Source organism: Bactrocera neohumeralis, chromosome 5 (genome assembly GCF_024586455.1).
Source record: "Bactrocera neohumeralis isolate Rockhampton chromosome 5, APGP_CSIRO_Bneo_wtdbg2-racon-allhic-juicebox.fasta_v2, whole genome shotgun sequence".
In the NCBI taxonomy this organism is placed as follows: Eukaryota; Metazoa; Arthropoda; class Insecta; order Diptera; family Tephritidae; genus Bactrocera; species Bactrocera neohumeralis.
In genome coordinates, this window is record NC_065922.1 from 35145997 (window position 1) to 35160056 (window position 14060).

The window sequence follows — 14060 nt, forward strand, 5'->3', positions numbered from 1 at the left end:
TTCGTATTAATTTCAATACAAAATTAAATATGTTTTGAATTGAAAACAATTTAAATTTCAAAGTAAAGTGGATGGATAAACGAAATTTTAACATTTTTATAAACTATAAGATCAACAAATCAAAAAGAAAACTAAGTATATAATGACTCTGTAAACAAAATTTTTGCAAAACATTCAAATGTCTCTTGTTTTTATAAACTTAAATATACTTACATACTTACTTACATAAGTATGTTAACACTGATGCTAGTTTAAAATTTTACCAATTAAACTAATGTATTATTATGCTCAATAAAATAAAAAATTTTAATAATTAGTTCACATGCAAAGTTATGCATGCACAGACACGCATATGCGTGTATTACATCGTACTTGCTCCATTGATAAATGAATGCAGCCAAATAAACAAATGAACGCACCGAAGAAGCAAAAAACAAATGATGAGAACGCCACTCAATATTTTCCTCCAGCATGCGATTTTTAAATGCATAAATGCATAAATTATAACATAACATATTATAAAATTTTAACATTGCACTGTTGTTTTCAAATTTATTTAAATACTTTCACACAAATTAACACATAGTATGTATTGTCACGCGAATATATAATAAAAAGTACGGATAGCCACGACAATATGCCCATATATTTAAGTATTATTACACACATATACTACTATGTAGCACACACAATATTTCTTTCAACACTTGTAAAATTTCACTTATTACTCACAAACATATTTACACTAAACACTCAATTCAAGTTAAATTTTCCCTACCACCAACTAAACATATTTTCACCGCTGACCGCACGCGAAAAATGCCGACTGACAATTGATCTGCTGATACTACACTTATTTGCAATTATTCGTAGGATGATATATGTATGTATGTACATATGTACATACTTACTTATACTTACACTTAAATTAGTATAATAGATGCATCATGCGCATCGGTAATACGTGTACATAAATACATATGTATGTATGTTTGTAAATTCCTAATGTAATAATTTCCTCACGTTTTGCTGACTCTTTAATCATAAATGCTAGGCAAAAGGTTTTAATATAAAGTTTTGTCAAAACCTGGAAATATTTCCCTACACTTGGGCCTTTGCACACCGCACCGCCAACTTTGACCTCTTCACTTATTTACTTAAAATTTAAAAATATAGCAGATTCAATATTTTCTAAAGAAAATGTGTCAAAACAGTATTGCAACATTTTCATAATAAGTGAATACATTTAAATTTATGTATATTAATAAATTGGATGCTACTTTAAAACCATACCAATTAAAACTTACCACTAACTTGGTTAACTTTAAAACATTCCCACAGCAATAAGTACCTAGCAAATCATTGCAAATCTATGCATATGTACACATGAAAATATGTACATATGTACATATGTTTGTTGCTGTGCAAAATGCATTTCATTCACAATTGAATTAGCGAAAAAACGAACGCTCGTACGCAGCGAAGAGAAAAAAACACGAACGACGGCAACAACATTCCGACTGCGAGTATAACACTTTTGTATTATAACAACAAACAACTACACAATTTTAACACTTCATTTTTTTTTAATTGGCTAACTTTTATTCTCTTGATTTATTTTATTACATTCACATATTTATCACATTTAATTAACACCTATTGACACTAGCGCTTTCCCAACTGCTTAATAATACAAATAGCCGATCAGCACATACATATAGTCAAACATACATACATATGTAGCATGTATGTATGCAGCACACAAAATAATACGCACTATTTCTTTTAACATTTGCCAACTTCCACTTATGATTTACACTTTTACACTATACAATTTTGATTTAATAAACACTAAGCACACATTATAATTTGCAAAAAGCTTTAATACTCGTAATATATTTACTTTTTCATTAGCACTTCAATTTTCATTTCGCGAATTAAACTACTTTTCACCGATGACCGCACGCGAAAAATGCCGATTAACAAGTGATCTGCTGCTTATGCTGTTATTATTTGTGTCACCATAAAACGGTGGGTGTAAGGTGTTGTTGCGCGAAGTTTTGTCGCAGGCACAATCGTGCGTGAAGAGAGTGTGTGAGCCGATGATGTTGGAATTAATTTATCGCATGCAATTATTCTACGCATGCAATTTATACTTATTAATATAATTCTGCACATGGATGAATATATGATTTTTTAAAATCGAAATTAATTTAAAAGCGAATTATGCAAAACAAAAATTTATTTCCAATTGTAATGATTTCTAACTATTCTTAAAAAATACATTTTTGGTACATTATTATTATTTTAAATAATTTTTTTTAGACCTTAACAAATGCAAAACTTTTTCTCACATACTACCTAAATAAAACTCAATCTTTATATTATTGATTTTTACAATAAATAACGCATCTACTTATGAATAATTTTTACACATAATGTTAATTAATTACTTAATACTTTTTCGATAACATATTACTTTTTATTAGACGGGCATATTAATAAGGGTTTTCTTACAATTTTGCATTCTACATTAATAATTGCATTAATTTTTATAGATCAGAAAAATGTAAAAATCATTGAGAAAAGGTAATCCATAGAGAAAAGTTTGTCGTCTTAAAGAAAGCACTGTCAACGTGAAATGTAAATTAGGTCATGATTTTTTAAGCAAACCCGAATAAGAATTATTACTTTATTTGTTGTACTCTGGATATATTTTCATACCTTTCCTTACCAGTATAACAATGATCACTTTATTTGTTGTACTCTGGATGTATTTGTACTATGACAGCGACCTTAGTACAGATACTATATTTCCCTATCCATTCATTCATCGTATCTAAACTAGTTAATGCTACAACGTAGCCAATCCTCTCTAGATTGAGAAAGAGACCTGTCAATATGAGGTCAAGCTTCTTCTCGGGGTCAGGTTGAATCTCCGGATCACCCACTTCTGCTTTAGGAAGCTTCAAGGTGGCCCCTAGTACCTTACCTTTACCTTATCTACCTCTCGCTCTATGCAATTTTTCCACCCTTCCGTACAAAAAGTCTCCGGCAGATACATTTATTTGGGGAATTTAGTTCTGGCTACCTTTCTCACTTAACGGAGTTGATAACCTTCAACACTCTCCAGCCTTCCGCCGGCACATCAGAGTTTTGACTTTGGCGAAGTCGCAGTGCATCCACTGGTTCGCTGCATTTCCCGGTTTTATCGTTGGTCTTTGGAATCTGGTCCCTTATAACAGGTTACAGCTCCTTTCACAGGCCTATAAGTTTCTCCACCACCCTAGCAGTAAAAGGTCATCTTTACAGTTTAAGATTTCACTCTTTTCAGCCAGCCCGCACCATCAAACTTTGGCATAGGCATGCAGTGGCTCCATCCAGTTTTGCGAAACGCGCATCTTTTAGCTTCAGATACACTCTTTTTCACTGCTCCCTTGTGATCTGAACCATGGGGTTGCTCCGGTCAATAAGCGCCACGATTATGTTCCTCTTGACTATCTCGCTGACCGTTGTTGCCGTCCATGGGTTGAGGATTTTTTCTGGTCTTTCTTGACGCTTAGCTTTACTGTACCGTTCTCTGCCTTTGGCTGTTTGGCAGGCCCCGCTGTTTCGCTTTCAGTGAACAACTGCCACTTGGTCGCAATCCCCTCCATGATCCAGTTCTCAAATTTCGGATCTTTTGGTAACCTCTTCTCTTTTCCCTTCATCATTTTACATTTGCTAAGTTTTTCTACTGTCACTAGAGCTGTCATTGGTCAAGGATTATTATAAAATATCCCTAAAACAGGTTTCTCAATGCTAACTCTATATTAAAAATATTATGAAGGCTTTCGTTATATAAAATAGAAACATATTCAAAGATACATATTCAATTAAAACTTAAAAGAAAATGGAGAATCGTGCTCTACAAATATCTATCTTTTACACCATATACATATATGTACATATATACTCCAGGGAAACTCTTTACAATTAATGAAGCCAACCCACCAATACAACTTGGTGTCATAATTTATTGGCATCTTGTGGACATTAAAATTTCCTGTCACGTCTCGCGATGAGACGAAGATATTGTGCAGCGAAGTAAAAGTCCGCCAATTAATAAAATTTGAGACTTTTTATACACCAACACAAACAACCAAATACACACGAGTATGCAAGCAAGTAATCGGTTCACACGCGCATATATATAGCATTTCCCATTTCCCAAGGCTGTAAGAGGACAAGCGCAATATAAAGAATTCAATTTCTTTTTGATTCAAAACGGGCAGTAGGTGAAAAAAGTTGAAGAAAAACTGCTACATAAAAACCACTTACGAGCCGAAAAAATTCACTGGAATTAAGAACACACAAATTACTCCTATCAAATGGGCAACACTGAAACACAAACTACGCACCTATATACACACATACATATACCAATGAAAAGGTGCAGACGGAAGAGGAGAGAAGCTAAGAGGAAAATATACTTTATTTTCACTGCCACCCTGATCGACAGCAGCAGCGGTGGACGCTGCTAACAAGTTACCAATTGCACGATCACACAACAATAACAACAGTAACAGCATTTGGTGTGTGTTTGTATGTATTTATGTTTGTGTGTGACCTTTCTTTGGCTGCTGCTTCTTTTTTTATTGCTTAAATGAAAATAGTGGAAATAATTGCGCTTTCATCTTATAAATGGCGTGCCGCCACATACACCACACATCCACCAAAATGTACGAAAACACAAAAAGGAGCATAAAAAATAAGAAAATAAAATAAATTCCGAACAATCAGTGATGTCTAACTGCCTGGCATTGCCAAGGCGCGCACAGCTGATTTTTGGCAGCCACAACGGCTGACAGCCAAAAATTAACCGGCAGTGAAAGCAGCCGGACGAAGGACACTAGAACATAGTGTCGAGAGGCAGTGAACGGCAACAAGGGGGCGAATGCAAACATTACACGCCAATGCAACAACAAATATATGCACACACACACACATGTGCAAGTATACGTTCATTCTTAAGAACAATTTCTTCCTGTTGCTGTTTTTGTTGCTATCCCGGCTGCATTATCCTTGTGTGTGCTATGCGCTCTACACAATGTAATCGCTCAATGCTTATCTTCAATGCCGGTTTTTACACGCATTTAGACAAGGCCATAATTCACTCATTGTAATGTCTTCATTTCAACCGCCGCCAACGCCGCCAACAACAACAACCACAGCACCAGCAATCAAGTAACCAATAAACCAATAGACCAATACATCTATATATACATACATACACACATACCTACATACATGCATACCGACACACACTCAGCACGTTTGCTTATAATAAAGGCACAATCAATAGCAATAACAACAGCGCATCGTCACTGTAGGCCCAACAACAGGATTCGCATGGTCATGTTGCTGATCCTTTACGCCGCTGCCGCTTCGTGGGCACCTATTGTGTCCTGCCAATAGAGTTGTAACACAGTCACACGCACGCACACATGCATAAACATGTAGCTTTACCTTTTTGCTTTTTGTTTTTTGTTTGCTTTTCCTTTCGGCAGTGAAAATATAACTGTGAATTGTCAGCTAAGGATTATACTTATTTTTATTGTTCCACTTACAAGTTTTTCAATGCACTTGTGTGCTGTTGTATACCTTGCTGTGTATGTGTGATTGTGTTTGTTGCCAACGTAAATATTTTCCCATCGATTTCATGCCTTTTGAGTGTATTTTGACAGATTTTATTAGATCATGTGAACAAGTTGTTACATTGCGCACAAAGTTATATACACATATGCGAGTATGTGTATGTATATATAAAAATATGCGTTGCGTGTTTATGTGGTGTGCATTTCCTGTCGCTCGACTTTTTGGGCCACCGCAGTTTGGTGAGAAAAAGCAATAAAATTATGATTTTTAGCCTACAATACAATACAAATTTTCCTTTATTGGATCGTATTGTATTTTATATTTATTATTGTTTGCTGTTTTTAATAAAATCTAGAGGTAATATTTCGACCACTTCGTTTTCAAGAGTTAAAATGCATTTTTATGGCTTTCTTGGCGCCGAATGGTCGGTGTGAAATAGTTGTCAACTAGAGAAAGTTGTGGGCGGCAAGGACAATAGTTCTTTTATATTACTTGCCGCAGCTATCGATGAATATAAACATGAATTGGATTGAATAAGATAAGACATGATAAAATGGCGGATAGTGGAAGTATATGTCAGCTGAATTGTAACACTTAAGCAGTCAGAATTTGTCGGAGTGCAGTTTTCTCACTCTTAGCCGTGACCCTAGGCTCCACACGCATTGGTTACCGCGTCTTACATAAAGATTGCTCAGATTTCCAGGGTGCACCTTGAGGAGGCAAAAGTTTAGTATAGCAACTGTAACTGCATAACCAGAAGCATGACTACATCCCATTACACTCCAACGTAGAGAAGCTACAATCACAACCGACAGCTCTTGGCGAAACTGTGAGATGATATTTCAACACCTTACATACGGCTGCAAGCGAAATTACCGCTTGTTGGAAAGGTCGGAAAAACAGCTGGTACGATGAGGACTGTCCTGTCCCAATGAAGAAAAAAGTGCTGCCTACTTTTAATGTTGCGGCCGACAACACGAGCGGGGTGGGATAGATACCGAGAGTTGAAGAGGGAAGCGAGACGCATATGCAGATAAAGAAGAAAACGGTCGTAGAGTGTGAGTATGAAGAACTTTAGAAGCTGGCCGACCGGAGCATTTTCTTGTAAAACACAAAAATTAGATCTAGAAGCTGATGACCAGGGAAACGTTTTCCAGCCAGCTAAATGAAAGTGAATTGTAAAACGAGGAAATGACGAATCCGATGTTCCACTGCCAGACTATGAAAAAATACAAATAACAAATACTCGCCTAAAACAGATCAAAGGGCAGAGGTCGATAGATTGTCGGCAGAGACATGCAAATATAGCGACCAAGAAGTGAGAATGCATGCACCTTGCATTAGATTCTTTAAAGAATATGGTCGGATGAAGGCATGCCTGGCGATTGGAACCTAAGTGACTTCTGTCCAATCCACAATCTGCGCCAAATTACCATGTAATAGGCCAGTGAAAGAAAATCGACAAACTCCATATTTATTAATCAATTTTAAAGCATCGAAGGGGGCACAAAAAGAAACAGTACCCGCCGGTAGAACCAGAGGAAGATGAAGGCCTCCACACCGTCGGAAAAATTAGATGGAGAAAGACTTGGTTGCTCTTGGTATTCTCTAACTGGCGTCAAATAGCAAAAAGAAAAAAAAACATTTGCGTACTGTTGTTAACTCGGCTGTTATCGCGTAAGCGGTGTCTAAGCACCTCTAGAAAAATAATATTATACCTGAAGCTAATTGTTGTCTTTTCAGTACATAGTGCTTGTCGGAGGAATTATTAGAACGAACGGCTATGTGGAAAGCGTAATTTCGGTTTAATATCATGTGGCTTCTCTTCGGTCAAAAAATTATCACAAAAAACTTGCGTATAAATTCATTTTTCTCTTTTAGTAAAATTGCACGTGTGCAGTCGAAATATTTGGAAGTCTAAAGCACTTTGACTTGACACCCAAAAAATGATTTTATTTTTGGAAATAACCATTTTGTCAAAAATCAAAATTTTGATGAGTCGTTCGATCGTTACATGTATACACCTATAGTATTAAAAAAAATTATTTAGTTTTTGGATTTAAAATAATTTAAACCAGCAAATTCTTCCGCCAGCTCCGCCTGGAAATCCTTGACACATAAAATATAAAAAAATTTAATATAAAGAACGTCGAAATATTCAATCTCAAATTTTTGTTTTACTCGAAAAGGTATCCAAAGTTACTCAAAATTAATCACCAATTATCAAAATATATATAACCCCTTAAAGGTTTAACTGAAGTTTTGCCAAACTGCAATATGAATATATTAAAAGAATTCCTATTTTGTGGTTCAGGGCAGGAATTCTCAAAATTTTTTAACTTCGAAATAACTAGAACACGGTGTATTAATATCTGTCAAAAACTCTACTTCCGTCAAGGAATGAACTGTTCGAGAGAGAGAGAGAGAGAGAGAAAATAAGACCAATAGAGTGATGGTACCAATATCAACCATAATGGATATTTTGCATATGCGGCCCCAAGCCTATTGCCAGTAAGGATTAAGGTAGATAAAAAACGGACTGGACAGGGTATATGAAGTTTGCCACTTTGTTTATAACACCCAAAAAGAAAACATCGGATACCACATAAAGTGTATATATAAATGATTAGATGAGCTGAGTCGATTTATCCATGTTTGTCTGTCTGTCCATCTGTATATACGCGAACTTGTCCCTCAGTGAGTTTGAAATATTGATCTGAAATTTCACACACTTTGTTTTCTTCGCATGAAGCTGTTCATGTCATGAAACCGCTTATATCGGACAACTATAACATATAGCTGCCATATAATCTGGCCGATCGCACTCAAGTTCTTGCAAGGAAGACATTTTTATTTGGCAAGTTATCTGTGCGAAATTTTCCAAATATTATTAACTTCGGAGAAATTTTGTAGATTGGATAATTACAGCATATAACTGCATTGAAACTAACCGATCAAAAAATTTTCTTTTTATACCTCTTAAGGTTTAAAACATACACCTGTGAATGGTATAATAGTTTCTGTGCAATCTGAAACAATGTCTTCGAGCCAAATAGTGTTCGGCGATGAGGCCTATTTCTGGTTAGTGGTAATGTAAACAAGCAAAATTGCAGCATTTGGAACGAAGAGTAACCTGAAGAGATTCAAGATATGCCATTTCATCCAGAAAAAACAACGGTTTGGTGTGGTTTGTAGGCTGGAGGAGTAATCAGTCCGTATTTCTTAAAATATGTTGCCGGTGAGAACTTAACCGTCAATGGCGACTTTTATCACGCCATGATAAACGAGTATTTGATGTCTGAAATTGAAGCTCGTTATCCCGGCGACATTTGGTTACAACAAGACGGCGTCACTTCCCACACATCGCATCAATGAATGGATTTATTGAGAGAACACTTCGGTGAGTACATAATTTCTCGTTTTGGGCAGGTCCATTGACTACCAAGATAGTGTAATATCACACCGTTAGACTTTCTCCTATGGGAATATGTAAAGTCTTAAGTCCTACATCGATTCAGGCCTTGGAGGAAAATATCACGCATGTCATTCCCCAGTTACCAGTTGAAATTTCCGCGGCCAACATTTGAAAGAGATAATCTTCAAAAAATAAATCCAAAGAATGTCATTTCCATTATATTAGAAGTTTCTGTGTTTTTTCTTTAAAAAATGGGTGAAACTCGTTATGGATCACCTTTGACTATGTATCCCTTTATAAATAACGTATTCATCTCAGGATATGTATAGAAATAGCGTGATAGCCTGCATATTTTTTCCAAACCATATTTTCTAATAAAATTAAATGGTAAAAGCGCAACTCTGACGTTTTAGCCTGACTTAGATTCAAAAGCTTGACACGAATTCTTTCGCATGCCGCCGTTCAACTCATTGAGCGAACACATTACGAAACAACAAATTCAAACTTTGCATTTCTAACCACATTGTGGGCGTTCTTCTTGAAAACAAATGCCAACAAATCATCACAAATGCCATAAAATTATTGAAATTATTAATAACTGACAATAATTTGCCAACACTCACGCATACATATAAACATACCTGCATATGTGCGCATTAAATAACCCATATGCCACATGCAGTTGAGTAAGCGGAAATGTGAAATATGAGATTAATACGATCAAAATGTTAAAATGCAGCCGAAAAGGCAGCGCTAGCGCCAGTTAACCCTGAAACATATTTATTTAACACGCAGCTTAAAAAATATTTGCTTGCATTTGTCTGTGTGTGTGTGTGTGCGGGGATGTGAATGTTTTGTATTTTGGCGGATGGCTTGCAAAATTTTTGCCAATAAAGGCGGCGGCGGCGACGAAGAAGGCGGTGATTAAAAAATTAGCAACTTCGTTTGCAGTAACAACGTGTCAGCGGCAATGCATACAGGAAGACAGAATAGCAACAGCAAAAAGCAACGGCAAAATACACATAAGTAGTAGTTATGCGTATAACAACATGCTTTGAGCGGCTATAACAAGGGAAAACATACCGCAAAAGCCATTTATTAATTTTACTGCTTTGCTTAAGCTGCCGCTGGATGTTCTCATTGCTGTTGACGTTGTTGTTGTTATTCGTTTTGCTGTTGTTGTTGCTGCTTGTGATGAAGATACTCCTCAGTGGTGGCAACCGCTGCAAGGCATCATCCTGCCCAAATGGCTGACCGACAGGCTGCCTGACTAGCTGGCCGCCGAGATTGCAGGCAAACAAAGCAGCTACAGCAACGGTACGCCAACGACGAGCGCAGGCAGTTTGGCTGGTCAGCAGCCACAACAAAAGCAACAATAAGCAACCGCCGCCATCTCCATAAAATGCGGTGATTGATGAAGCCGAATTAAGTAAACCGTACCGCCAACTATACACAACCAACCAGTCAGCCAGCCAGCCAGCCAGCAAGCATCAGCAAGAGTTAACCAAAAATCAGCCAAAAAAACAAAAAAAAACATACCAAAAGTGTAAGTAAAAATGTTGAGGCGCTGAAGTGAAAGAAACACTGCTTAAGGGATGCCATGAAGGAAAATAAACGCCAAAAAGCGGATTTGATGTACGAAAACGCAGGCGAAAAAAAATGCGCCATGGCTTAAGGTAGGTATGATATGCCAGCAATCTGCAATTTAGTGGCGCGTATTGTGTGAACTCATCATTGTCAGAGAGGCGGCAAAGCGGCGCATGCAAATGCAAACACACACGCACTCACGCCCATACGCTGTGGTGAGCGCTCATAACTACATACATATATATGTATGTATGTATGTGTGTACATGCGCCTTGTCATGTCATGCAGAAACGCAATTGATGATGCGAATCAATGCCCTGCCCACATGCTAAAGGGACGAAATATGCACACACACACACATATACTATACATATGTATGCCCTCACATATACTGGTGCTTATAAGAACTTAACTGGTTAGTTAGTTGTTGGTTTGTTTCGTCAAATCTTTACACCACCTTCGCTACCGTCATCACGGGAGGTGTTGCGGTACAGTGTATTAAAATTCGAATGATTGCAAAAATTTGCTGTAGTTAACAGAAATGGACGAACTAAACCAGAAACTAAAAGTTCGGGCTATTGTATCGGAATTTATGACTTTTTTTTATTTGAACTGGAAATATTTCAAATGATCTCCAAAAAAATCTTTGATGTTATTAAAAAATAATCGATAAAAAAACGTTCTGTAAGGACTGTAAAGATTCCATAAGCCATTGACCTGACTCACAAAGGTATAAGCTTCGGCTGTACCCAGGCTGTAATATCCTTCAAAAAGACTAAAGGTTCTACACAAGAAATTTATTCACATCAAGTTCAGTTTGTACGACAGCTATATGCTATAGTGGTCCAATATCTGTGGTTCCGAGACATAAGAAGCTTCTTGTGGAGAAAAGAACATGTGCAAAATTTCAGAACGATATATCTAAAACTGAGGGATTAGATCGCGTATATACAGACAGATGGACAGAAATACAAACAGTCATGGCTAGGTCAACTGAGCTCATCATTTAAGGTGTTCTTCAGTGTATATTTCGGGAAGCTGCCAACGTCAATGAGTTCATCAAGGACCCCAGCAAGTTTGTTGCTGCTGCTGCGATCTCTGCTCCAGCTGCTGGTGCTGGCGATTACAAACCCGCTGACAAAAAGAATGAAGAAGTCAAAAGGGAGGAGTCGGAGTCCCAGGAGGAAGACAATATGGGCTTCGGTCTCTTCGACTAAACATACCCCTGCGGGTAGAGGGGACCCCCCTTAGGGTTCGGGGGGGAAACCGAATATACCCGCGGCAAGGCATACCTGTCGTAAGAGGCGACTAAAAGCCAAATGCACTATGTCTGACAAGTACAGGTCTGTTTTAAATGTCAGCATGGTCTAAAGTCGGAAAAGTGCTATAAAAATAGCTCGAAATGATATTATATTCTTCAAATGGGTTTGCAATTATATAACAAATACTAGAGTTTCAAGCGACAACAAAAATCATACAGTCGGGTTCTTAAGAGTTCCTTGGAATTCTTGGGGCTCGACTGGCAGCAGCTTAAGCGCAAGCTTGGGCTACAGGTCACACCAAAGACTAAAACATGGTACCACGGGAAGCGGCCGCCCCTGAAGTTCACTTCAGTCTGCTCATTGGGTTTGGCCCTTTGGGGAGATTCGTGGTGGCTGTGGTTTAAACCTAAATGCAGGAAGGACATTAGTCCAATGTGGAGTCGCACTGCGGCCGGGTGCCGGACCCAGAGTACGGCAGAGGTTTTAGATGGGCCTCGAACCCGACCAAGGTGGAAAGGGTGTTTCTTTGGTTTTCACCCTACCAATTGGAACCAAAGTGTATGTGTGTGTGGTGTCACTCATGCCTTGGTTCTTCCAGAGTGTAGTGTGGGTGCACACACTTACGCTTTGGGGCGCTGATCAACGCATTGTTTTGATCTGTGTGTTTAACAGAAAACCCGTGTTTTTGTAGTTTTAGTAGGTCACGTTGGAAACTAACAGGTCAATGTCTATTGGCAGATATGCCAGAATACTAGGAACGCCATATAATGACTGCTGTAGAAGTTGACAGGAGGTATACGAAATGGAGTCTGCAAAACAACTTCTATGCGAATCCAAAAGTTTGTACAAGAAAATAATTGTAACTGTCGGTTGAAAGTTTCTTGGCGATGTTTCGGAGGTTGCGCAGATAAAACTTTTTGAACGGATTTTCAAAAGCACGGGGTGGTTCAGCGAGACCACAATGGAGAGGGGATTTTTGTCTCGATGAGTTCATAATGGACCTCCTAAACGCTTAGCTGCTTCATCAGACAGCCATTTTTCAAACCTTTCTAATAGGTCAGTTAGAATGGTACCTACATAAGTATGTCCCATAGCAGCTTCTTGTTTATTTTAAGATTGATACCTCAAAACTGAGGGACTTGTTCGCATTTAAACAGACAGGCGGACATGACCAATTTGATTTAGATTGTCAAGTTGATCTTTTCTAAAAAAAACTTTATAAGGAACTCGACGCTCTCTTCAGTGAAACTCTAAACCTCGCAGGAAACTTGTTAGTTCAAAAAATTTAAATTTCTTTTGGATGTGTGCTATATCCTTCAAGTATATTTTTCAATTGGAAAAATGCAGTACCCAAGTGCTTCCAAACGCTTGTTCTAATCAACCGATTGACTTACAATGGTTAGTTGGTTCTTATATTTTTAGGAAAATTTTGAAAAGTTCATACATTTTACAAATGTTTAAGAATTTACAGAAATCATATTATTAACAGAGCATCATAAAACACCCGAAATCCTGGTAACTGGCAACTCTTTCGTTCCAAATAGTTCAATAAATTTATGAAAAAGCAGTGCTTTACGTCTGCTACTGTAAGATAAATTCTCTGCAATTATATCTCTTTTGGAAACACTGTCTTGTTAAGAATAGCTTAAGGCTTCCACGTCATTTTGACTAAAGTTTTTGTGCTTCACACTTTTCCTTTTGCTGGCAACTTGCGGCGCTTACTCATACTCACACTACTATTTAGGATAGCCTACAAGCAACTTTTTTCCCTGTGCCTTAATAGTTGTGGGAAACATATTCGGCACTTGCACAAAGCATACAGAACACAACCACACACGCACATAGACATTGGCAATGCAAACGAGTGCAACATGCGGCAAGTACAGTTCCTCTAGATCCATACCATGAATGTGTGTAATGGATGTGTGAATGGGTGTATGTGCGAGTGTGCACGCCTTTTGGCCTCTTTGTTGGCGAACGCCTTGTTATTGTTATAAATAAGTTAATAATATGGCGGGAGGTGGCCTTTGTCGTCTTCAATGCCCTCCATCGTCGCTTCTGCTGATGCTGCACCAATGCCATTGTCTTTTTAATACTCTTGTTGGTGTGGTTGTTGTTGCTTTCAGTAGTGCAACACTTTGCTTATATGCTTGGATATG

The 14060-nt window shown here is 37.7% G+C and overlaps 1 protein-coding gene across 2 annotated transcripts in view; it reads right to left on the bottom strand.

The window, feature by feature from the left end:
• LOC126759849 (uncharacterized) overlaps positions 1–14060 on the bottom strand; it is a 690051-nt gene that overhangs the window by 612241 nt on the left and 63750 nt on the right. The window contains exons 1-2 of one of the 2 annotated variants that reach the window (XM_050475012.1): positions 1904–1953; positions 1308–1683 (exon numbers count right to left, since the gene is read on the bottom strand). The exons of the other annotated variant lie outside the window; for it this stretch is intronic. The gene's annotated coding sequence lies outside the window, so the exon portion shown is untranslated. Of the gene's footprint in view, positions 1–1307; positions 1684–1903; positions 1954–14060 lie in introns of those variants that run through there. 2 annotated transcript variants of the gene reach the window in all.